The sequence below is a fragment of the Balaenoptera ricei genome, chromosome 10, assembly GCF_028023285.1.
Source record: "Balaenoptera ricei isolate mBalRic1 chromosome 10, mBalRic1.hap2, whole genome shotgun sequence".
Lineage (NCBI taxonomy): Eukaryota > Metazoa > Chordata > Mammalia > Artiodactyla > Balaenopteridae > Balaenoptera > Balaenoptera ricei.
The window spans coordinates 64300688-64327416 of NC_082648.1; the positions used below are offsets into that span (position 1 = coordinate 64300688).

The 26729-nt window shown below is 37.6% G+C and overlaps 1 protein-coding gene across 1 annotated transcript in view; it reads right to left on the minus strand.

Moving 5' to 3' along the window:
• OSBPL8 (oxysterol binding protein like 8) overlaps nucleotides 1–26499 on the minus strand; it is a 198125-nt gene extending 171626 nt beyond the window's left edge. Inside the window, exon 1 of the mRNA XM_059936549.1 lies at nucleotides 26111–26499. The gene's annotated coding sequence lies outside the window, so the exon portion shown is untranslated. The remainder of the gene's footprint in view (nucleotides 1–26110) is intronic.
• Between the last annotated feature and the right edge of the window lie 230 nt (nucleotides 26500–26729).

Consider the following 26729-nt stretch of genomic DNA (forward strand, 5'->3'; position numbering starts at 1 on the left):
TCCTTTGAGGAAAACATCCCTCATGGAAAAGCAAAGAAGAACTATCTTAATGGAAGCTCCATAAAGATTATCCATTGCTTCCTGCTCTCTAGATCTCTGGAGCTGCTCAAGTGTCTGTGCTTTCTAAAACTCAGTTTTTCAGCTTTTACTTCAAGAGTACAAGCTTATCATTCTAGTGATTTATTTGTTAGCCAAAGAACCCTAAATGGACATAGATACTACTTCAGCCACTTGTAACCAAAATAAGCGACCTTTGAATAATAAAACAAAATGAAAGTTAACTTCAAAGTATTTTAAAATGTATTTACAGAAGTGAAATCAATGTCAGACCTAGAACATAAAACACCATATATGCAATACAATAGTGTAATATTCACCTATCTGTTTCTGGCTAGGTGCTTTAACTTCATTAAATAAGATCCATCATAAAAACATCATGCAAGATCAGGCTTTTATCAGAATCATAAGGAGAAAAGATTGTGTTTAATCAGAAATGTGATCTCTACCTCAATTTTAGTTTGCATCTTACTACCCAAGGTGCTTCCTCTGGAGCTCCCGCTTCAAATTTTCTCACCCACTATCAAATGAAAGATTTGTGGTCAACTGCATGATTAGTACTAAGAGGAGAAACATATCTAAAAATATCTATTCAAGCAGCTGACTGACATTTCCATTTGTCTGACTGATCTTGTAATCTACTGCAGTCTTTATGAAACAAACAAACAAAGTGATGACAAACCTTTCTAAGGCCCTGGACTGCAATCAACCTATAACAACAACTTAAAAAGGGAAAGCTATTAACATACCTCTACCTCATCACCTACCTGGTTTCTAAAATTCTAAGTTGTGTCAACTGCAAAGCTAAGAAACATCTTTCAGAGGAGAAATGTGATTTCAGTAGGAAGAAAAAATACACACATACTTCTACTGTAGCCTAGGACTTATTATTCACTAGAAGTTAATTAAAATGCATAATCCAAGGAATTCCCTGGTGGTCCAGTGGTTAGGATTCGGCGCTTTCACTGCAGAGGGCCGGGTTCTATCACTGGTCGGGGAACTAAGATTCCACAAATCGTGTGGCATGGCCAAATAAAATAAAATAAAATAATCATAAATGAGATCCATCAACATTTCCACTATGTGAGAATGGAAGAAAATGGATACAAAATAAACAGAAGACAAAATCTCTGTCTGGTGAAGTACACAATATAATTGGAAGAACCAAATATACACATGTAACATGTATTATTGATTTGACAAATAAAAATCAGTACATAATTGAATATGTGTTACATTTACCTTTTCTCCTATTATTTTTACTCCTAAGTGAGGCAAGGTGGTTTAAGAAAAGAAAAATGAAAGCATCTGCGCACTGTTCTGAAACCAAGAACAATGTTCACTCACCCAGCATTTTTTACATGTAGTCAGAAACTAAATTAAATGCAATCTGTATCTAACAATTTTCTTCAATTCAACATGTTTCCATTAAGCACACGCTATAGTTCTGGCAACTGTCATCAGAGTTCTTCAAATATTCATGCAAAAGACTGCTTTAGGCAAGGCTGGGACGTTTCTGTTAAAAAGAGACAGGAGAAGAAGGAAAAGAAATATATGATCTTAAAGTAATTAAAAAGTGTTACAATTTCATTCCCTGTCAAGTGTCAGATTTGCTATTTAAACACTTGGCTTCTGATACACACTTCTGCTACTGCAGCCCCAATTTGCTGACCTTCTCAAAAATCATACAGATGTACGCATGGAATGTAGAATTGCTTGCTGTCAATGATAGTGAGACAAAGGAAGAACCCCAACTGCTCATTACTTCCAGCCAGCTGAAAGTAGTTAACATCTTCCGTAATACAAACAGTATCTGCCCTGGAAAATACCAAGCACATAGCCCCTGCTGATGGCAATATCTTTGAAAGCAGAAACTAACAAAAACAAATGAAAAACAAAAATCAACAACACATACACAAACACAAGCAGTGAGGGCAAGGGAGTAAATTATGCAAGGATGGACTTCCCTGGTGGCACAGTGGTTAAGAATCCGCCTGCCGCTCTACTTACAATAGCCAGGACATGGAAGCGACCTAAGTGTCCATCGACAGATGAGTGGATAAAGAAGATGTGGCACATAATATACAATGGAATATTACTCAGCCATAAAAAGAAACGAAATTGAGTTATTTGTAGTGAGGTGGATGGACCTAGTCTGTCATACAGAGTGAAGTAAGTCAGAAAGAGAAAAACAAATACTGGATGCTAACACATATATATGGAATCTGAAAAAAAGAAAAAAAGGTTCTGAAGAACCTAGGGGCAGGACAGGAATAAAGACAGAGACGTAGAGAATGGACTTGAGGACACGAGGAGGGGGAAGGGTAAGCTGGGATGAAGTGAGAAAGTGGCATGGACATATATACACTACCAAATGTAAAATAGATAGCTAGTGGGAAGCAGCAGCATAGCACAGGGAGATCAGCTTGGTGCTTTGTGATCACCTAGAGGGGTGGGATAGGGAGGATGGGAGGGAGACACAAGAGGGAGGAGATATGGGGATATATGTATATGTATAGCTGATTCACTTTGTTATAAAGCAGAAACTAACACACCATTGTAGAGCAATTATACTCCAATAAAGATGTTAAAAATAAATAAATAATAAAAGTGAAGATTAAAAAGAATCCGCCTGCCAGTGCGGGGGACATGGGTTTGAGCCCTGGTCTGGGAAGATCCCACATGCCAAGGAGCAACTAAGCCCACGCACCACAACTACTGAGCCTACGCTCTAGAGCCTGTGAACCACAACTACTGAAGCCCGTGAACCTGGAGCCCATGCTCTGCAACAAGAGAAGCCACCGCAATAAGAAGCCCGCGCCCCCCAACGAAGAGTAGCCCCGGCTCGCCACAACTAGAGAAAGACCACGCGCAGCAACAAAGACTCAATGCAGCCAAAAAAAAAAAAAAAAAAAATTAGGCAAAGATTTTTTTTTATTTTCAAAATGATGTTGGGTTGGGGGATTTATATTACCTCTAAAAATTATAAAAATAAAGTAAAAGAGTATGATATTGGAATACCACATATATATCAATGGAACAGAATAAGAAGTCCAGAAATGGATCACATGTACATGTTCAATTACTTTTCAACAAAGGTGCTGAGAAAATCCAATGGAAAAATAAAAAATATTTTCAATAAAAACTAGATATTAAGTAAAAGGGAAAAACCTTGGCTCTTATATTAAACACAAAAATTAACTCAAAATGAAACACAGACTTAAATATAGAAACCAACACTATAAAACTTCTAGAATAAAACACAAGAGAAAATCTTCACAACTTTGGGGTAGGCAAAAATTTCTTAGGAGACCTAAAGCACAAACCATGAAAGAAAAAATTGATATGCTGATCTTCATAAAAATTAAAAGCTTCCCCTCTCCAAAAACAGTTAAGAAAATGAAAAGGCAAGGCACAGACTGGGAAAAAATATGCACAATACATATAACTGACAAAGAACTAAGATCCTGACTATATAAAAAAGTCTTAAAAGTCAGTAAGAAGAAGAAAACACCAATATTTAAATACACAAAAAATTTTAATTTACCAAAAAAAGATAAAATGACCAATAAACCTTTGAAAAGGTGTTCAATACCACTAGTCACCAGTGAAATACAAATGAAATACTATGAGACACTACGACACAATAACTAGAATGGCTAAAAAATTTTAAACTGACAATATAAGTGTTTATGAGGATGGAGGGAAACTGGAACGCTCATATATTGTTGGTGGGAATGCAAAATGGTACAGCCACTCCTAGACATTTACAGAGGAAAAATGGAAATATGTCCACTCAAAGACCTATACATGGATTTTTCATAGCAGCCTTATTTTTAATAGCCAAAATCTAGAAACAGGTCAAATTGTCTATCAACAGGTGAATGGTTAAACAAAATTGTGGTATATTCCATTCTATACAACTGAACACTATCTAGCAATAAAAAGAAACAATTTTAAAGACATGCTGAGCAAAAGAAGTCAGACAAGAGTATATATTCTATGATTCCATTTATGTGAAATTCTAGAACAAACAAAAAATCTATAGTGGACAGAACCCAGATCAGTTATTGCCTGGGGGAGAGTGGGGAATAAGAGACATCAGTGGGAGAGGGCAGAAGGGATTTGGGGGACTGATGAAAATGTGGATGTTACATGGGTGTATACATTTGTCAAAATGCAGACTATATTCTTTAAATGGGTGTATTTTATTCTATGTAAATTATACCTGAATTAAAAAAAAATTTAAGTGCTGTTGGTGAGTTAAATTGTAGAGAGCAGGAAAGGAAAGACTACAGGAAGAAAGAAAGGCAGAATGACATTGTAAAAAGCTATATTTTTAAAAATCACAAAAACAGTTCAAATTATGGCATAGCTAAAAGTAGGAATATAACAGGGAAATATTTAATTTTACCTGTAAAATGGGAATAACTCACAGGATAGCTATGAAAATTAAATGAGATAGATAACACTATATACCTGGTACATCACAGAAACACAGTTCAGAATAGTTGAATCTATATCTACCCATGTTAAGTGTTAAGGTGAAACCAAGAAAATAAGTGATAGTTACATGGAGTAAAGAGTCTCTAGACGAAATAATTTTAGATGCCAGTTTTCAAAGCAGAAAAGGAAGTGGATGAAAGGATGCAGGTGGAGGGAATGGTAATGTGCAAAAGAATGGAGGCGGAAAGGAGAAGTTGCGTGTAGGAGATGGCAAAATTAGCATGCCTGTGGCAGCAAGTCCATATACGGGAGTAACAAAAAAACCAGGGTAATCTTCCCATCTGATGCAAATATTCATTTAAATTTTACAGTAGGACCCAGAATAGAAACTTCATCCACTTGATGCTATGATACAAAATAAATATATTCAACTATTTAAAATAGGATAAAACAGACAAAGTTCTTTCAGTTGAGAAAATATGAATACTTACAATCATCAGCTTCATTCTCTTGGAGGTTAGCCATAGTTCTTCCTCCAAAGAAAAAGTAATTATTAAAATGTAATTATAGCTAAGCAACATATGGACTTGCTGTGTCGCTGTCATTGTGCTCCTGAAATAATGAAAGCCTTCACATTTTCCAGACTCTGAATTCTGTAAGTGACTGTTATTTTGGAAAACAATACAAAAAAATCTCCCCAAAGAACTATCAACTACAAGAATTATTTCACGGCATACTACTTAAAAGGTATCAGAATGCTATAATTATATTTTAAGAGGCCTAAGGTGACCAAGATTAAGATTCTTGGGTATTTATAATTTTGAAGTATTTTTACATGTATACATTTTAAAGTGTTTAACAGAAGAATGTAGGGTTTGCATTCTTATGGCATTTAAACTAAAATATTTATTAAGATTTTACATATGTGACAGAATAATTCCTTTCAATATTTCATATACATTAAAGTGTTTTTTTCAGTGCCTTGTATCTGGAAAGACACAGCCAAAATAGTAATAATTTGAGTTAATTTAGTTGCCAGAATGAGAGAAACGTTCAGAAATGCTGAACGAGAATGAGGTGCACAATGAGAAAGGTAATATTAAAGGGCAACAGTGCTGACCTTTAAACAAAGTAGCAGCAATGTAGCTATGGTGAGGACAACAAAGCTACAGGATTGAACCAACCGAAGCCTCCTACTGAGAAAGGATGTTATATAGTGACAGTCAGCTAGCAAACAAGGTTTTATCTGCTCCACTTACAACAGAGCAATATCCAATTAGAGGCCTTGGCCCAGAGTAGAACATATAGAGAATAAAGAATGACCTTATCTACCTTTGCTTTCTTGAGCCCATAGGTTATACATCAAAGTAATAGCTGAAGTATCTATGAAGACACAAAAAAATTATTGGTATGTTATATCATTCAGAATCACAAATGCTTTTTTCTTTAAAAGTTACTTTTCATGATAATAGTATTTTATACTATAAAATATGTTTCAAAGCATTTCCTATATGTACACTAAAAAAGAAAGTTTCTATTTTAAGAAATATAAATTAGAAAACAAAGTTTTTAATAATAAAATTAGCAATAAAATATTAGTTAAAATCCACCACTGCTTTTTGTTTGTTTGTGTTTATTTATTTATTTTTTGGGTATATGCCCAGTAGTGGGATTGCTGGGCCATATGGTTGTTCTATTTTTAGTTTTTTTTTGTTTGTGTTTATTATTGAAAAGCAGATTCTGGGAGGCTGACACTGTTAAAGATTGTTTATTGTTTTTAAAATGAGGATTGTGAAACTTTATTTTTCTTTTTTTTAACATCTTTATTAGAGTATAATTGCTTTACAGTGTTGTGTTAGTTTCTGCTGTATAACAAAGTGAATCAGCTATGCGTATACATATATCCCCATATCCCCTCCCTCTTGCATCTCCCTCCCATCCTCCCTATCCCACCCCTCTAGGTGATCACAAAGCACCGAGCTGATCTCCCTGTGCTATGTGGCTGCTTCCCACTAGCTATCTATTTTACATTTGGTAGTGTATATATGTCATTGCTACTCTCTCACTTCGTCCCAGCTTACCCTTCCCCTCCCCGTGTCCTCAAGTCCATTCTCTACATCTGCATCTTTATTCCTGTCCTGCCCCTAGGTTCTTCAGAACCATTTCTTTTTTAGATTCCATATATATGTGTTAGCATACAGTATTTGTTTTTCTCTTTCTGACTTACTTCACTTTGTTTGACAGAGTCTAGGTCCATCCACCTCACTACAAATAGTTCAATTTCATGTGAAACTTTTAAAATCAAACACCTTCAACATAATTAAAGGGATGACAGGAAACATGAGAGCAGTCCTTTTAAGTATAGTTCAAAGGCTTTATCACTGTAAATAAACTTATTTTATTTAGAGGTGGGAAATTTGCTCATGGTGAATCTGCATTACTCAGATTAAAGCTACGAGGAAGTGGTTCAAAATTTAAAGGAATAAGAAAGTCTCTTATGAGAAGCCCTAAGAGCTACTATTGGATAAGTAGAGGGGAAAAAAGTTATCCTGAATCTCTTGCTCAGAGTGTGAAGTATATTTGGGGCTATCCACATTAGAACCATACCACCCAGCAGCCAGGTATATAGAAAAAAGAACACATGTATCAATAAAAATAAACTAAAGCTCTCCCTGGGCAAGCCACTGTTGGAGTCATTAGTTTTCTCAATTATTCTCCTTTATACTTATTTGTGTCTCTACCTTAATAAAATCCTATTTGGAAAAATATAGCTAAATTTTTAAAAAGAGTTTAAGCACAAAAATCAAATGAAAAGGGCAGAGAAATTCAAAATCTATAAAGGTGACAAGAAAATATTAGAAAAATACAAGCTAAAGATTAGGAATAAGAAAAGAGGCCCTAAAAGTTTAATGGACAAAGAACACTATGGATAAAAAAAGATGAAAACAATTAAAAAAAGATAACGAAAAGGAAATAAAATCAGCAACCAGAGACATTGAAAGCAGGAAAATAAAAACCATCTTTTAATAAACATAATATTAATAATAGGAACAGAGCAATGCTAATTCAAAAGCCAAACACCTTCACTCAGAGATTCTTCAAACTAAGACTGCTTTGCCTTCTCAAGTTTTTTGTGAAAATTTTACTTAGCAAATAATTGCAAAGTAGAAAGCTAAAGAACAGAAAGCACAGCTCCTGGCCTCATACCAATGGCTCCTATCCCTAGTGCCCCGGCTTTTCTAAGCCACTTATGTGAGAAGATGACACAATTCCTTAAAGAATGCTGAGCAGTCCCAGTTGTCTTATCTCCCATGAACAATCGATGGGTAAAACCAAACACAGACCCAACAGACCCACCCATATCCCACACCCCGCAAAAAAAGTGGTGTGAATTTGCAGTCAAAAATTTAATCAGCTCTCTAAGAAAGCTCTTTTTTTTTTAGGGGTCAGTGCTTATCCTAAAAGCAGCAGGTATGCCTACTAAGGACAGGAGTAAATGACAGGAAATCATCTTTTTGAATCTTGTTTCTAACATGCTTCTTCCCCCCACTATTGTGTTTTTAATTTGGCAAGAACTTAACCCTTTAAGTATTCACAGGTGGGTTAAGATAATCACTTTCTATATAAAATTCCAGGAAATGTCTGCCCTTTGAAATCCTAGCATTCCTAAATAAACTTTAGAGCTATTAGAAATCTTCAAATCAATAACTCACTGTCTCTAAATTTTACAGATGAAGAAACTAAACACAGAGGGATTAAGTGACTTGCCCAAGATCATAGAGCAAAAAGAGACCAGAACCCAAGTCTCTTTAAGTCTCAGTTCAATGTTCAAAAAACAAAATATAAATTCAATGGGAGGAATTACTAGGATTCAGCCTTTTAGATGTAATATGTATTGATTGGCGAAAAAACTGCAAAACAGCATTACATTATAATCCCAGTTCTATTTTTCAAAAAATTATACATACACGTACATATATATATATATATATATACAGAGAGAGAGAGAGAGAAAGGGAGAGAGGGTGGGCGGAGGGAGGGAGAGAGGGTGGGCGGTGGGAGGGAGAAAGGGAAGAACGTCTGGAAGAATAATACCAAATCGGTAATATGTGGACTCTCTGGGACATAAAGTGGGGTCTAGTGGCAACAGAAACTAACTTTATGAGTTTCTGTACTGTTCAATTTTACAGACAGCATATGTTGATGGAATAATCATGTTTTTGCATTTTAAAAAATTTAAACAAAAATTTTTCACTGAGAAAATGCATCTCAAAATGGCTTGTCCCCCCCCCCTTGTGTGTATGCACACCGTGTGCGTGCACGCGCGCGCACACACACAACTTGAAAGACATTACTTTGTAATGGGGGTTGACCTTGAAATTATCTTAATTTGGCTTCACATTAAATGTGGTCTTCCTTAAGAACAGCATAACATTAACACGTTAAAATAATTCTAACAAGTTGAGGTAATTAAAGAAATTAAAAGTTGGAATTTGAATTATAAAATGCATTTAAAGAATTTTCCTTTATACACCTGAAACTAACACAACATTGTAAATCAACTATACTTCAATTTAAAAAAAATTTTTAATTAAGAAGTTTTCCTTCAGATACATAATAGTAATAGAAAATGAATTAATACTTTTGTAATGAATAAGAGTATGTATAATTTTAAAAGTACTTTCATATAAATGCATACTGCTAAAGTGGTTTCAATCATGTTAAAAAAAGACCCAGCATTCTTGGTAGGCTAAACATCCCTCCCATAAGTTTATTATTATACTACAGCATTCCTTGCAAAACGGTAAAGACAATGATAAACTTGAGCTCAGTCCTCTATGTAGATTATGAGTTTCAAAATCAATAGGTCCAAACAATGAGAGTTTATCATACAGTTCTCAATAGAATCTTATGCTGGTTAGCTGCCCATCAAGGTTATTTAGTTTACTTCTCCCATATTTTGGAATTTTAAATATCTGTCCAAAGAGTAAGGGATGTCTTAAATGAGTAAATTGTATTTTCTTCACTCCTCTCTCCACTTCCTTCTCAACCCGTTGAAATCTGGTGCCTACCTCTGTATTCCCACTACAGTTATTCACACAAAGACCCTTCATTGCCAAGTTTAATGCTTCCTTCGCCAATGCCATTATGCAAAGACGCTCCTGATTTTCTAGTTCCTCTAACCAATCCTTTTCTGATTCTTTCACTAGCTCGTCTCACTCTGTACAGGACTTGGACAGTAAAGTGTCTCAAGGTTTCATTCTATTAGAGCCTCTTCTCCTCCTCTCATTTGCAACTACCATCTTCTTGCAGTTATTCCCTATTCATATCACCAACCTAGAACTTTCTCCTACACCAAAACCACGTATCTAATGACCTGCAGCAGAGGTTCAAAAACTTTAGGAAGCATCAGAATCACCTGGACGGCTTGTTCAAAAAGAGATTTCTAAGCTCCACCCCCAAAGCTTCTGATTTAATAGGTCTCAGTAGAATCCAAGAATCTGCATTTCTAATAAGTTCCCAGGTGACACACTTTGAGACCCACAGGCCTTCAGGACTCTCCCTTGGATAAGCCATAGGTACCTTAATTTCAACACGACCTAATGAGTCTCCCAGCATCTACCCTGGTTCCCTCCAAACCATTCTTACACAGCACCCAGAGTGATCATTCTAAACTTGATCATTTCATGACTCTTTGTTTAAAATATTCTAATGGTTTCCAAGGCGCCTTAAGACAAAAATCAAAATCCTTAACAGGGTCTATTCAAGCCTCGCATGACCTGGCCCTTGCCTACTGTGCCACGTTGCTATCACTTTTTTTTTTTTTAAACACTCCAGTCACAGGGGACTCTTTCAATCAATTCGTAGCAAAAGCCAAGTTCCTTGCTGTTCCAGGGTATTTAAACAAGATGTTCTGACAGAAATATTCTTCTTTTTCCCCTCAGCTTAAGTCACCTTCCTTGGCTCCCCTCCCCACCCACTAGGTCAGCAAAATCTTCTATCACCCTCTATTTCCTCCTCTTAGCACTGTCCACAATGGTGATTACACAGTGAATTGTGCAATTAGTAGTTTACTGTCCGTTCCCCACCCTTCCCACACACACAAACTCAAAGAAGTCGCATGTCTATCTAGTTCCCACTAAATTTTCCGCCCCTGCATAGTGACTTACCCTCAAATATCTGTTGAATTAAAGGTCTTGTAACATTAAATTATTTTGAAACCTCAAAAGGAAAAGTATTATTAAAAAGGGACTAGAGGCATTTTTTAGTATCCTTTAATACTCACAAATGAGGAAGCTTCATTAAACTCTACCATCTGGGAGTTTAAATTAAGAAAAATAATGCCTTCAAAAGATAAAATGAAATCTTCCTATCACAAGTTCTTCTGCAACAAGATATATAGGTATATTATTGCTTAGTATCTGTACCAGTAGAGTACAGCACTGATATACAAAACCATTCAGTAATATAAATACGTTTATAATGCAGCCTAGTATAATTTTTGCAAAAAAGTTATTTTACGTGTAAACCTACATCAGAGAGTACACTCAGGCTTAGCAACAGAAGTGGTTTTAGTTCATGCTAGGAAATGGGATGGGGTAGCTGCCTGGAATTAAACCTAAATATGGATAACCACAAATTATATAATAAGTATGAATATAACTGAGGATTAAATTATTATGCAAACAAACGTTATATAGATTCTCTGTTTTTTTTGTTATATAGATTCTGATCTCCTTTAAATGGAAAGAATATCTGCCATGTATAATTCATTCACCAACTCTTTCTCTGAAGCACATGCTAAATCAGCATAGCACTGGCCTAAGTCGCAAACAGAGAACAAGTGTAACTATCTTAAGATGTAACTTCAACTAATATAGAAGAATTTACATCCAAATAAAGGTTATCTCCATTCAGAGTAGTCATTTTTAGAGACCATTTCAACTTGCCATCATACAAAACAATTCTCGAACTCCTCTCTTCTAATCACTTTCTTAGCTACCATATAAATGACACAAGGATAATAGGTTTCATCCTTTTGGTCACTGATTATTTTTAACGAAAAATGACATTTCTCATTTTGATCCCTAATTTTATGTATGAGACCCTGTTCAGAATCACTTCCCACTTTTTCCAAATATCAAATCCATTCTCAAGAGATGTTATTCGCCACCACAGAATATAGGTAAAAGAATGAGGCTGAAGGCACTAAAGAAATGCCGAAAGAATAGTTTCAAAAGTGTTTCTGAAAAACAGTGACATTACTGAAATAAATTCAAGATAACTTTGAACACATCAATCATCTCTTAGACATATAAGTTTTAATATGCTTATTTAAAAGCTGGTCACACATTTCTACTTTGGGCACAACTCACAGACAGGCCTGATCCCTGACTTCTGGTTCTCCTGAATAACAAATGACATAATGCAAAAGCACATTTACTATGAAGTACAGATTAAGAAACGGAACAAATTCTAACACTAAAATCTGGTGGTCTACTCTAACAACATGGCTTGGAAAGGTAGTGCTGTATACCAAAAAGAACACGGCTACAGAATGACATAGGCCAAGGTTCAACTTCTTGCTTGGCCCCTTAGTACCTACATGACTGATCATGTTACTTGAACATGGAGTCTGTACAACATCAATAATTCTATCTGTAAAATGGGAATAATACCATCTATTGCAGAGCTAGTATAAGGACTGTATTACATAATATATCATCTGATTGTAATTCTACCCCCTAGCATTGTCAAGGAATCCTCAAAAGAACCTAACAGGCTATCTGTTCCAACTCTCCATTTTACTAAGACCCACAGAGACTAAGTGGTTTGCCAAGGTCACAAAGTTATTTAGCAGGAAAGACAATACTTCTGGCAAGCTTCTTGTTTTCCCAGTGCATCTGTTTACTAAATCAGTTGGTGTTTGTAATGCTAGGTTGCACAAGCCTGTGACATAGGGTCTCAAAGAGGGTTTCTGAGACAGTAATAAATCAAGGCCTCTTAAGGACAGTATTTGGAAATATTTCCCTGGCAATCAAGTATTAATAATTTAGTCCTATATATTAAATGTCTCCCTTGGATTTTAAGTCTTTGTTTTTAAACTTAGATATTTTAAATTACAGCTAAAACTACCTCATTCTGCGTAAATTTTCACTGTTTTCTTAAAAGGTTCTTTTCTAAGGAAAATATTAACCTAGTTTTAAATCAAGATACTAGAAAAAAGTGAATGTGTTTCTCATTAATTATGGTAACTGGTTATAATCAACCAAGAGACTTACCCCAGTTTCCTACAAGTAAATTCATACCCATACTTAAGGTGATGGTTCTTTATTAAGGATCAAAGCTTAAAATGCAAGATCTAAAGTTAATTCAAGATAATCTCAAGGAATTTTATTACCGATTTTCTTATTCAATCCCAAAAGCAATTTCTTCATATTTTGATACAGCTAAGGATGGCTTTTTATTTTGGGCATGAAAGAAAAATGAGTGTCTGAGTGCCTAACTCTGGCCTAGATGCTTCTGGGTTTTGAATCCAAGGTATAAATTACCACAACCAAAGTACTGATCATCTTTAATTTATCATGTAAGTAACCAAGACACATAATTACACTTCCACATGCCAATTCAAAAAGGATCTATGAGAACCAACACAATTTTTAATACTTCAATTAAAAATGACTACCAAAAATGAGAAACTATGGAAGTAACTCATATTCAAAGACTGTTCCTAAAAGAAAACTGATCAATATGGTGACAATGAAAAAATTCTTGGAGAATCCAAAAAAAAGCATATATTTGCTGAATTTAATTAAAATCATTATTTGTCTCATAGCCACAAAATGTATCACCGGTTAATTTCAACTTATAAGTTTGAAGAGGCTAATTACTACTACTGTAAATTAAGAAGAAGCCCCAAAATAACCAAATAAGACCTTGCTAGTTAAAACACTAAATATGTCAAGCAATCAACCTCTTAAATGAGTCTCTGTTTTCACAGAGGAATTTTTCCTCAGTAATGACAGAGTATTATTTTTTTAAATTCCTACACCCTAATCATAAATTCCTGGGAAAATAAAGACATAAAAACCATAATTTCCCAAGTAATCAAACCTTTGAAAAACAGTCACAGTACTATCCATATAATGCTGAAGGTTCTATTTTAAAATTTCAGGAACAGTGAGAAAAAGTACCAAAACTATAAACCTAAAAGAAGCAATAAAGCATACCGTAATGAGGCAGACAAAAAGGATAGTAATTATGACAGGTATCTAAAAGGAAAAATGCTTAGAATACATGAAAAAGGTAAAGCAAAAGACATATAACCATGATCTAATCAAACCTCTGGATTGTAAAACCAAGAGTTCCACAGAATAAAAGAAAGTTCACAAAAGAATCAGTAAATAGACATCAACATTAGGGAATATTTACAACTTTGACTTCCCCTACAGTGGGCAAATAAAGAAACTACACAAGAGCCAATTTCTTTTCTAAGCTACTTTAAATTTCAAATAAGCATGTACTATGTAGGTTCCACAGTATCTTACATAATCAGGCCAATTCTAGGGGTTTAAGCCTTCCAAATCACAGCCCTTCTGACAGGATCTCAACTTCCTTCAAAGTAGTCAGCATTTAAAAAATCTGGATTACATAAACTTCTGATTGCAAAAGAATTATAACTCCAATCAAAAAAGACACACTTTCCAGCAGTCAAAACCATAGCTGTAGAAGAAAAAACTACAAAGTCTCATGAGAGAAGGCCTGAACAAGATTAACAGAGAAATGCAGCAATATCATGGAAGAGAGGGAAGTAAACAGACAAATTTAAATTTATTTGCCCAGGATAAATTATAATCAATCAATTTTCCTAAAGATTCAGGAAAGTAGACTGGGAGATAAAAAAGAGAATAAGGTATAAAAAATTTAGAACAGTGCTGGGAAATTTTTTTGAGTATAAAATGAAAGGAGGAGATGAAAATTACGGCCTTCATGAACCAGCGAGGCAATCTAAGCTCAACATTTAAAGTACCAAAGATAATTAGGTAGAAGAAACAGAAAAGTTATAGAGAAAAAGATCAATAACTAAGGAACCAAAGCAGATATCACAATTAAGGCAGAGGAGTAAATGAAAAAGAATAACACCTCACCTGCCTGGACACAGTTGAGAAACAGAAAATAAGTAATGAATAATCAAAATGTCACAAGAGTCATGGGCTTACAGCTGACATGCCATTCTCTGGAGAAAAGTCACTATTTTATGCACAATTCTAAATGGTCTCATTCAGCTTCCAAGGAACAAACTAGAAATGGCAAGAGGATCATAATGACATGTACAAGTTAGGGCAGATGACAACAGAAGAGGAAACAGAAAAACTAAGAAGCAAACAAGAATTCAAAAAGCATACAAATTTTAGGACCAACTGGCATAAAGATACAAAATACCTATTCAAATCAATAGTATCAATAGAAGAAGTATCACTGTATTTCAACACAGTATCATGATCACAATTTTTATGATCATTGCATTAACAAAAAAAAATAGAAAAGATCTCCAATAAAAGATGATGGACTGAATATAAATTTTCCCTCCAGTTACTTCAGATCTCCCATTGAAACAAAAACAATTCATACAGAAAAAAAATAAAACCATAAGAGCAAAGAAATTAAAAGTGGGGATGGGGTAACATAGGGGTGGGGGAATGGGAGGTACAAACTATTGGGTGTAAGATAGGCTCTAGGATGTACTGTACAACACGGGGAATACAGCCAATATTTTGTAATAACTGTAAATGGAAAGTAACCTTTATATAATAAATAAAAAATTTTAACTATAATAAAATAAAAAATTAAATTAAAAATAAGACAAACACAAAAAGTGGGGACAGACAGAGTAGAGAGGGAAGTCCATAAATTTCTGAAAGATGAAAGTAGATGTGAAATTGATTGATATCACAAGCAGAGGGAGCCACAGCCTCATCATACCCTTTAAGAGTGATGCAAAAGCTACAGTAATCAAGACAGTTTGGTACTGGCACAAAAACAGAAATATAGATCAATGGAACAGGATAGAAAGCCCAGAGATAAACCCACACACATATGGTCACCTTATCTTTGATAAAGGAGGCAAGCATATACAGTGGAGAAAAGACAGCCTCTTCAATAAGTGGTGCTGGGAAAATTGGACAGATACATGTAAAAGTATGAAATTAGAACACTCCCTGACACCATGCACAAAAATAAACTCAAAATGGATTAAAGACCTAAGTGTAAGACCAGACACTATCAAACTCTTAGAGGAAAACATAGGCAGAACACTCTATGACATACATCACAGCAAGATTCTTTTTGACCCAGCTCCCAGAGAAATGGAAATAAGAACACAAATAAACAAATGGGACCTAATGAAACTTAAAAGCTTTTGCACAGCAAAGGAAACCATAAACAAGACCAAAAGACAACCATCAGAATGGGAGAAAATATTTGCAAATGAAGCAACTGACAAAGGATTAATCTCCAAGATTTACAAGCAGCTCATGCAGCTCAATAACAAAAAAACGAACAACCCAATCCAAAAATGGGCAGAAAACCTAAATAGACATTTCTCCAAAGAAGATATACAGATGGCCTACAGACACATGAAAGAATGCTCAACATCATTAATCATTAGAGAAATGCAAATCAAAACTACAATGAGATATCATCTCACACCGGTCAGAATGGCCATCATCAAAAAATCTAGAAACAATAAATGCTGGAGAGGGTGTGGAGGAAAGGGAACTCTCTTGCACTGTTGGTGGGAATGTAAATTGATACAGCCACTATGGAGAACAGTATGGAGGTTCCTTAAAAAACTACAAATAGAACTACCATACGATCCAGCAATCCCACTACTGGGCATATACCCTGAGAAAACCATAGTTCAAAAAGAGTCATGTACCAAAATGTTCATTGCAGCTCTATTTACAATAGCCAGGACATGGAAGCAACCTAAATGTCCATCGACAGATGAATGGATAAAGAAGATGTGGCACATATACACAATGGAATATTACTCAGCCATAAAAAGAAATGAAATGGAGGTATTTGTAATGAGGTGGATGGAGTTAGAGTCTGTCATACAGAGTGAAGTAAGTCAGAAAGAGAAAAACAAATACAGTATGCTAACACATATATACGGAATCTAAGGAAAAAAAAAAAAAAAAAGGCCATGAAGAACCTAGTGGCAAGACAGGAATAAAGACACAGACCTACTAGAGAATGGACTTGAGGATATGGGGAGGGGGTGGGGTGAGATGTGACAGGGTGAGAGAGTGTCATGGACATATATACACTACCAAATGTAAAATAGATAGCTAGTGGGAAGCAGCCGCATAGCACAGGGAGATCAGCTCGGTGCTTTGTGACCACCTAGAGGGGTGGGATGGGGAGGGTGGGAGGGAGGGAGATGCAAGAGGGAAGAGATATGGGAACATATTGTATATGTATAACTGATTAACTTTGTTATAAAGCAGAAGCTAACACACCATTGTAAGGCAATTATACTTCAATAAAGATGTTTAAAAAAAAAAAAAAAAAAAAGAGTGATGCAAAAGGTTGGGAATCAATACATCTGACAGAACCCCCAGGGAAGCATGATTGCAAAGTAAGCGGTTCAGCAAAGGGTGGGAATAAATAGTGGGGCTAAAAATAGGAGAATTATATATTACCTGACTGACTGCATAAGGGACTACATTTCCCATCCCCCATCTCCAAGCAGCACCTAAACAACTGACATTTACTCGCTGGCAAAAGCACAGTCAGCTTTTCTCTAAAGAAAGTGAATAACTGTCTAGGGGATGCTGGCACAGAGTAATAAACCCTTCTAATCTGGCATTTGGAGGGCCCACAGCCGGGAAGCTGGCTCCCCTCCCTCTTAACCTAAAATGCTTGTCAATATATAGGCCCCACCCTATACTGTTCTGCCCTAAAGTGCTGTGCCCAGAATTCCTACTCAAAAAAACACACCTAATAGGGAAAACAGTCCAAGGAACAGGGTGGGAGGGGAACATCCAGACCAGGAAGCCGGTCCTTCTTTCTGAAACATGAAGAGACAACCAATCCAGGCATATAAGGAAAACTAAGTATGGAAAAAAAGAAAAAAAAAAAAAAAGATTACAAAAACAAACATAAAAGCTGGCCAGACGGGAAAAGGAAATAATTGAGGAAACACGAAATGTCTTCTAAAAATCTACTTTGCATATTCTGAGACTAAAGAGAGTACTACAACATAAAACAAGAAAAGAATGGCAGAAAAAGAGAACAAGAAAATTCACGGATTACCCTCCCCTCAACAAATCAGCCAAAAAACTAGGGAAAAAAATCCCCTGAACACAGAGCAAAGAGAATCACAAAATATGAAAGTAAAAATGAGATGAGGATCAGTCCAAGAGAGAAAACATCTGCCTACTGAAGAACAAACAAGCAAACAAGAAAATGAAGGGAAGAAAATATCAAAGACAGGAGAGAATTTCTTAGAGCTGAAGAATCTGACTCAAATAATAAGGGCAACTGAGTGCCTAAAACAAATATAACAAAAACAAAACAAAACAACACGTACAGCTCATTATGAGTTTGCAGCAGAAAGATAAAACAGAGACGATACTAAAAGTTTTCAGACAGAATAAAGAACAAATCACCATAAAAGGGTAGTAAATTAGATGACACATGATTTCAAATCAGCATCCCTGGCACTGGAAGACAACCAAGCAATGCTTTCAGAGTTCCAAAGGAAAATTATTTGCAACCTACAATATTGTACCCAAACTATCAGCCAAATATGAGAACAGAATGAAGATATTTTTATACATAGAATAATTCAGAAAACTTGCCTCTCAAACACACTTTTTTTGGAAGTTGTACTCCAAAAAAAAGATCAAGTAAATTTAGTGAAAAAGGAAGATCTATAATAGAATGGACCCAATTCAAGAGGACAGTGAAAGGAAGTTCCAGAAAGAGACCTAAAAGGCAACTAGTCCAAACTGAAGCAGAATTACAATTACGCCAGATAAATAGGGGACACAATACAACAGGTAGTATGATGAAGAGTTGGTGGAGACTATGATAAAAGCATACAATACCAGAAAAGGGGGCAATTAGAAACACCAAGAAAATAGGAAGTCATGTCCATTGTTTTTAATTCAATGGCTAGATTTTGAGCAACTGATAAAATAAAATAAAATACACTGGACCTTGATGGTATCAAGGTATTTTTCTTCAAGTGGCCCAAGGGCTGCTTAATAGGATCTGTAGAAAAGAAATCATAATCTGAGCATACTACCGGGCCTAGGATTAAACGATATTTACACAGTCATAGTATCAAAACCATATCTTGGTTTTTGTCATTTAGTGATGGACATATGGATGTGACAGCTGGGATTGGGGGGGATGGGGGAAATGTGTTTATCTAGGCAATAAGAAGTAGAGCCACCAGTCTAGAAAGAAAAGGAAAGAAGAAAGAAAAAGTGGAAAATCCAGACAATGTCTAAACTGATAAATTAGCGAAAGTGTAGATCGACATTCAATAGAAACTAGTACGTTTTATAAAAACAACACAGCTTCCTTTGTTGCATATTCATAAACCAACCTCCCCCATGAACTGCACCCACCTCCTAAGGCGAGAAAAAGTCCATTAATTAAAGGTAAGCTTCTTTCAGTTTAAAATAATTTCTTTCAGGTTAACTCCGTTTTTAAGGCAGAGGTTCTCTGCTGGGGGTGATTTGTCCCCCAAGGGACATTTGGCAATGTCTAGAGACATACTTGGTTGTACTTTAGTGGAGGTGCTACTGGCATCTAACGGGTAGAGGACAGGGAAGCTGCTCTACAGTCTACAATACACAGGACAGCCCTCACCTCAACAAGAGTTATCCAGGCCAAAATGGCAATAAAGCCAAGTTAGAGAAACCCTGCTTTACGGGAACTCTTCAGACTTTTACAGAAAAACGTTTATAGTTTCTCTGTTCCTTATTCTTATCATGGTATCTGGATGTAGAGGAAAGCTTTCACGGGCACAGGGAATGTTACGGGTGGTCTGAATGTGGACCCATGGACTGCCCTCTGGGTCCTCACGGGCCTCTGAGGTTTGATAGAGCCGTAATGGCATATACTGATGCTGCAGCAGCGTCCATTGACCTCCTAACCTGGCCCCTCAGCTCCTGTTGGCACGGATATTCTTAGGGCCTCAACTACCTCTTCTAAGCAGCCCATGCTTGGGTTAAGGCCATACTAGCTGCTTAACAAATAAACATCAGTAACTTCACACAACTAAAATGTCTCCTTAAAATTATACAGTCTGTCATGAGTGCTCCTGTTTGGTGCACAGCTTTCTTCCACATGGTAATCTGAGGGACTTGAGATCTTCCCAATCTTATTATCACACCTGAAGAGGCCCAGCCTCTCCATCTGGCCCTTGGATTGGAAAAGAGAAGGTGGAGAAACACAGCTGTTTTTCTCCCACCTCAGTTCAGAAGGGACAGTGCATCACTTCCATTCACATTCCCCTGGTGAAAACCCGTCTTATGGTCCCACCTAGATGCAGGGAAGGAGGATGGGGATAGAGGAGAGAATGACTGAGAAATGTGTTCCTGTCTGGGCAGACACCTCCCAGTGTTAACTGAACTAAGGCAAGAGAGAGAACAAATTCTGGTGGGCATTGAGCTGAATCTGCCACAGCCGCCCTCTCCACAACGTCTATAACCTGGTTCTTCCCCTCACAACAGTACCCTCATGACAGGCTTGCTAGCTCTCACTCTGTTAACTTCTATTTCCTTCACTAGGATTATGTGAGAACTTCCAGATCTCTTTCATACCACATAAGAACAGGAAAATCACAGGGTGCATCTCTGGGCCTCGTTTTGCCTAAATACACCATATTCTTCCCCTGAAGCCATCTCATGTCAGCATAGGGCCAGTACAGGGCAATGAGCTACTTTAGTGGCTGTGCAGGTTCTGAACGTCAGCAGTCTGGCTCCAGAGCCTGTGCTAGTCTGCCTCCCTAGATTTCTAAAATAATAGGTAGTAAGAGAGTCCTTCCCTGATCATCAGTGAGTATTTATACAGCATCCACATCTGGCAAAAGAGCCTAGGGAACTATTACAAACTCCCCACTATGACACACAGCACTGTTTTTCTTTACCTCTGGATTGCTGATCTTAAATGTTACTATAGTCAAAACAACAGGTAAAATTATACAGTAAGCAAAACTTGTCTTCAGAAGTCCCTCACCCTACTCTCTACTTGAACAATGTACCTGTGCCCTCATGTCCAAGGAATCCCACCTCATTATTCTTACCCAATAATAGTGTTACTTAGACTGAACTGCTGTCTCCCCAAATCTACCATGCTCTAACCCCATCAAAAAGTACTTACACAGGACTTCCCTGGTGGTCCAGTGGTTAAGAATCTGCCTTTCAATGCAAGGGACCCAGGTTCGATCCCTACTCGGGGAACTAAAATCCCACATGTCTCGGGGCAACTAAGCCGCTGTGCTGCAACTACTGAGCCGGTGCACTCTGGAGACTGCCTGCCACAACTAGAGAGAAGCCCGTGCGCCGCAACTAAGACCCAATGCAGCCAAATTAAATTCATTAAATTAAAAATTTTTTTAATTTTGGAAAAAAAAAAGTACTTAAACAGACTTCGTAATTTTCACAGGGGCCTGAGCCTTCTTTGTAAGAAGCTATGTAATCTGATAAACTACTCCTGCTAATAGTGGCATCCGGCAGCCAAAAAAACAAGTTACTTTAATGGTGGACATTTCAAAAGGATAGATTTTAATTATACAGATTTGTGTCCCTCAAATATCACTCATAAAAATCATCCATACCAATCCTGTGCATCAGTTTTACTCTTTAAAAAAAAAAGGATGAATTTTAAAAATTGTAACAAGTCACCTTAAAATACTGTATCTATTGTACTATATGTCCTTATAGTTCCAGTTTAGTCTGGAATTTCCTAGTGAGAAAATGGCAACTGAATGAACAATAAAGAATTATTTGCTTTACTCCAAGTAAAACATAGGATGTCAGTCAAAACACACGAAAGGAAAAAAACTGAGGCCATCTTATTACAAACTGTATTTTCATCAAATCATAAAGTCAAAATAGACTGAGAAATATCATAAAGGTCAAGACCTGTCACAAGGGGCAACTGCAAATAAACTCTACAAGGCATTATAATGTGACGGTTAAAAGGACAGGTTCTGATGTCAAAGGTCAGGTTAAAGCTCAAATTCAAATCCTTTTGGTAAGCTCCACCACCTGCTGCTTAGCCTCCCCGTGACTCAGGTTTAGCTCAAATCCTGGCTCTGCGGCCTACTACTTAATCTCTCAGTGCTTGACGTTTAAAAAAGGACAAGAAAATAGTCTGATTTGGGGGGGGTCACTGTCAAGTACATATGTCAAGTACCTGAAACATAGTTAGCAGTCAACACATATAAGCTATTATTATTATTATGACCAAACACTCCTACTAAAACACCTTCAGGAGCTATCAATCTCCCTCTGAATCTATCATGTTTTTAAGCAACCCTGAATCAAACAGTTTCTCCTTTTTATCTGAAAAGAGTCTTGAAGCTCAAAAAACATTTCCTCTTTTTTTTCAGGCCTTTGTGAATATGGAAGGCGGCGGGTAACTAGCTTATCGTTTGAAGATTCAAGACTCTTTTTTAGCCTTTTTATAGTACAATTCCCTTCCAAATATTACACAAAGGACAGCCTGCTCCATGGATTTAAACACTGCTAGGAGTTCACAAAGCATAATGAAATTTTGAGATTCATAAAAGAACAAACAGCTACTGGAGCAAAAAGCTTAGATAGGTTGATGCAGAAGTCTATTAGCCTGCTCACAAAATATTGAATTCTAACGTAAGCACAGCGGATAGAGATTCCTCATGGTTTACAGTCACTCAGACCACTAAAAACATATAAAGGATATTTTTGGTAACTTTTTTCCTTAATAGCAGGAAAATGCTCTGTGTTTTCACAACAATGAATACACAGATTGCATGATAGGCAAGGGCAATTTCTTCAAAAGCAAATTCTGTAGAGAACAAAGCCTAAAGGCTCAGATTTTTCAGTGACACATATCCCTTAAAGCTTTATAAATTCGAGGTATCTAGCATTCCTTGCGGTTTGTAACATTAAGAAGTAACACAATTAAGCCTCATTTATATCACAAAGCATTATGCCTGATTGAAAGAAAACTAAGCATCTAGAATTTTGATACTGATAAATTTAAAGGTTAATACCATAGATCAATGCAAAGGTCAAGTAGATATTAGAGTTCGTGATAAATACACCAAAATATTTTTTAAAGATCTAAAGACAAAGAAATGTTTTTAAATAATTTGATGTTTGTTGATTTCTCCTATGTGTTAATATTGAAATATGCACTTTCATATACATTATGTAATCTCATTCCCCCAACAACCTTGTGGGATAAGGATTATTATCCTCCCTTTACAAATGAGAAAACTAAGGCCCAGTGATTTGCCTAAGGATACCTGCTTGTATAAAATGCAATCAGAAATCCAATTCAAATTTTCTAACCCCCAGATCAAGGCTCTTGCTTTCACCGTACCATTGTCAACTTCCAAAACTCAAGTACTCCAAATTTTAGCTCTTACAAAGTGTGCCAATCTTTTTATCTGGGAGAGGTAACAGTTATGAGGGAAAAAGAAAAATTCTACATAATGTTACCAAAAAAGACTCACTGTGTTTAATCTGACATAACTACCCAGTCCAATTAAAATGCTTTGGTTCATGCTGTCTATCCCTCTTAGAACACCTGCTTATCATCAGATATACAGCTCTCAGCCAGACTTAAATGAAGAATCACCTCCTCCAAGAAAGTTCCCCAGATTAAATGACCTGCTTCCCTCTGCCAAGCCAACATCATTTCTTTGTCACCTCACTGCTTGTATCTAATTTGAACTACATTATCCCATACTCCTCTTTGTTCTTCAGTCTTACATCTGGAACTACATTTTTTCATTCGATAACTATTAAGCATTTGGAAAGTCAATGGTCCTTGCTATCATGGAGAGCTTACGTTGTTTCCAATTTTAATAAAAGTAAGAATAACATAGGGTAGAAGAATTTGATGTTTCCGGACAAGAGCTCCTTTCCTACAAGGTCTCTGAAGAAAGCTCTCTCCTTGCAAACTTGGTAACATTTTTCAGGGAGGAAAAATCCCTTCTATCATGTGTTCCAGATGAGACCTTCAACTTCATGCCTTTGAGAAGATATATGAGAGGGTGGGGACCAAGGTGGAAGGAAGATCTAAAATCTTTCAGGGATTTCCTGAAAGAAAATATTGACTTGAAATCTTCACACATTAGTCCAGACATCTCTTCCTGTATCCCAACCACAAGGAAACTATACTTCAATCTCCTTGCACGTAGGCACCTTTATTAATGAAGTATGCACAGACTTTTTAATTCAAGTTGTATTTATGTATTATTTGTAGGTCATATTCATAAGAATAAGATAGCACCTATGTCTTCTACTTTTAAATCCCCCAATGCTTCAAAATCATAGCTATAAATGTGTTCAGCTTTGGATAACATAGATATTAAAATATAAAACTTCAAGTATTATTAGGATAAGGATTTTCCAAAATAATGTTAGAAAACTACATCTAAGCATCAATTCTTTATTTTGTCATTCATGCTTCAATTCAAGTAACATGCTCTTGAAGGATTATTTATAAACCACGTTTAAATGTACTAAGGGCTCTCACTAGTTAAATTATGCAATTAGTCCTTTAAAAAGAAAGATCTTTTTATAACGCAAATTGTTAATTTTACCACTTTTTTCTTAAATCAAAACTAAAACATAATTTCATTACAAACAGTATGTGTACTTACTCCAAAGTATATTTTAAAGCTTTTCAATTCAAAAGAAACCTAAAAACTAGATATTGCCAAATTTATAGGTGCCATAAATGTTTTGTAAGAAACATATTTGATTGCCTCTAAAATGTAATAATATTCTAACTGAAAAAAAATGTAGCAGCACCTTTTCATAGATCACAGCTACAGCAAATATTATGATTCAATGAAAGAGAAATAAACCATGACCATTTTTAATTAAACAGGCACTTCTAAGCACCTGTGTACAATGTATTGTAGCTCAAATGGTTCACATGGAATTTGACCACAACAACTTAAGCTCCATAATTAAAAACCTAAAAGGTAGTTCTTATGTTTCATCTATTCCCTTTCCCATTACTTTGAACAGGCATATTGTAGTCATTCTATACATAGTTACTATTAAAAAAGCGGTAACAAATATTTGAAATTCTCTGTACTTTTAACAGAGGACAAAATGCATGCCTTTACTCTTCCTTCCCCAACCTGTTTCATAAAACTAGCATGATCTTAATAATCTCACTGCAAAACAGGTTCTATCTAGCAAGCACAGAAATTGATCCTAGTCTCTCAGCATGATCAAGTTTAGATGACACTTGATGGGATGGAAGGAGGAAACCTAACAAGCATTCCACCCATGTTCCTCCACAATCCTTGGAATCCTAAGGGAGGGACAAAAAACAAACAAACAAAACTTTTTAAATGATTATTTGAAAAGACCTAAAGTAGCACTAATTTGAGGCTAACTTTCAGGGGAAGTTAATTAAAAACGAATAACCCTACCATACACAGTGCATTCTAATACTACTTAGAAGTCATTTACGTCTTCCAGCATCAGAAAGGCAAAAACTTCACTAAATTATCTAAAGTAAATATGCGTATACCATCAGTTGGGTAAATTTCCCCATCTGTTCAAGTAGGAGCCCAAGTTACCTATTATTTCAGGCAGCATTTAGATAAAATGAAATTAAGTATGTTCCCCAACCGCACGTCTCTCATAAAGAAGGGTGTTAAATGACTTTTGTGAGTGGAAAATCTGCATATACTGTTGCTTCGCCTCGGCCGGTCTTGAGAGGATGGCTCAAGGAACCAAATGCACGCTCTTTGTGACGCTCCTTGGAACCTGATTCCATTCTTGAGAAGGGGCTCAGAAACAAACATTACATTTAAAAGTACAGCAAAGGCTTCGCCTTCCTCCTACGCTACAAGAAGGCCACAGGAACTGAGGTTTAGAGGAACACCACCATGGCCCTCGGCTCTGCAAGGGCGGGTGAGGTCTGCGATGCGCGGCACAGCCTCCTCTGGGGCTGTCACAGGAAAACGGGAGCCTCGCCTTAACTGCACCAAGGGACAAAGCGCCAGCTCTCCAGGCCGCCGGGGCTTCCGGCGAGACCCCGCTGTCCGCCCAAACTTCGGGAGGAGGCAGACAGGGCCAACAGAAAGCTCGTACCGGCCCCTGCCCCTGTCACGGCTTTGGAAGGTTGCAAACGCACTTACCGTGGGCCCCAAAACACTCCATCCCCGCCAGCCTTTGGAATTTCCCACTCCAAAAGGGGACAAAGGAGCCAAAGAAAAACTCCCCGGCGCGGGGGCCCGGAGTGCCCGCCCGCCCCAGCTCAGAACGTGGAAGTCAGGGTGTGCAGTCGCCCGTAGGGGTGCGAACCCGCCGCCCCCCAACTCAGGGACCGGCTCGACACTCACCGGTGTGGAGCCCCCGGAGAGGCGGGGCGCAGGCGGCCGGTTCCTCTGGGGCCCTGCACGCGTCCAATCGGACCCCAACTTCTCTCGGCCGCTGTCGCCGGCGGCAGCTGGGGCGCGAGCCCAGACCAAGAGCGCTGCCTGGCCGCCACGGAGGCACTGCCCGTTCGGCCCGCTAGGAGGGCGGGAACTCCGGCCCTGCGGTCTACCAGCCAGGGCGGGCCCCCACTTACCCTCCGTCTGCGGGCTACCGGCGGCGGCTACCGCCCCGGCGAAAGCTAACGCTGCAGCCGCTCGGGCTGCCGCTACCACCACCGCCCGGCCGGGAACGCGTCGCGGCCTAATGCTGTCATCGGCCGAGCCACCACCTCTTTGGGCATCCAGAGCCTCCGAGATCCTTCACATTCGAGGCCCCGCCTCCGGCCCCGCCCCCGGCCCCGCCCCCCGACTAGCGGGCTCTGTCGCACCCCCTTCCCGTCACGTGACGACGCGCGGAGGCGGCTATGGAGAACCCTCCTCTGCCTGGCCGGCGACAGGCGGGCTGGAGCAACTGTCAACACCTGGTTCCGGCAGAGTCTGATCGCCGCCGAACCGCCTCTGCACACCCTGGGGCGGTCTCGGG